Source organism: Hipposideros armiger, unplaced genomic scaffold (genome assembly GCF_001890085.2).
Source record: "Hipposideros armiger isolate ML-2016 unplaced genomic scaffold, ASM189008v1 scaffold_679, whole genome shotgun sequence".
NCBI classification, from domain to species: domain Eukaryota; kingdom Metazoa; phylum Chordata; class Mammalia; order Chiroptera; family Hipposideridae; genus Hipposideros; species Hipposideros armiger.
Window position 1 is genome coordinate 11,363 of NW_017732029.1, and position 840 is coordinate 12,202.

Sequence of the window (840 nt, forward strand, 5' to 3'; positions counted from 1 at the left end):
TTTCTCTTGTCTTCTTCAATTTAGTTTTAAAATGTTTTATAATTTGCAGTGTATAGGTCCTTCACATCCTTTGTTAAGTTTATTCCTAGGTGTTCTATTTTTTTTTCTTGCAGTTGCAAAAGGAATTGTTTTTTGTTTGTTTTATTTCTTTTTCTGAAATTTCATTGTTAGTATACAGGAATGCAATCGATTTTTGTATATTGATTTTGTAGCCAGCTGACAGTGTCCTTTGATAGATGATTGGATAAAGAAGTTGTGGTATATACACAATGGGAAGTACTCGGCCATAAGAAAAGATGAAATAGTGCCATTTGCAACAACATGGATAGAGCTTGAGGTTATTATGCTAAGCTAAATAAGTCAGATGGAAAAGTTGAGAAACATATGACCACTCATATGTAGGATATAAAACTGAAGGCAATAAAGGAACAAGACAAACAAAGAAACCAAAACTCATAGACACAGACAACAGTTTAGTGGTTACCAGAGGGTAAAGGGGGAGGGAGGTAGTAGATGAGGGTAAAGGAGTCAAATATATGGTGATGGAAGGAGAACTGACTGTGGGTGGTAAACACAATGCAATATATAGAGATGATGTATTATAAAACTGTACACTTGAAACTTATGTAGTTTTGTTGACCATTGTCACCCCAATGAATTTTAATTAAAAAAAAGAAAGAAATCATTGCCTGGAAGAATGCCTTCATGCTGTCACATGTACTCTCTCACTTTTGTTTCTCTTCCCTGTTTTAAACAGTGAACAGTTATGGAGTACATGCTAGGTGCATGTGCCATGTGATTTTGATAATCTTACAATTAATTAATAAGGAGTTTTCAAAA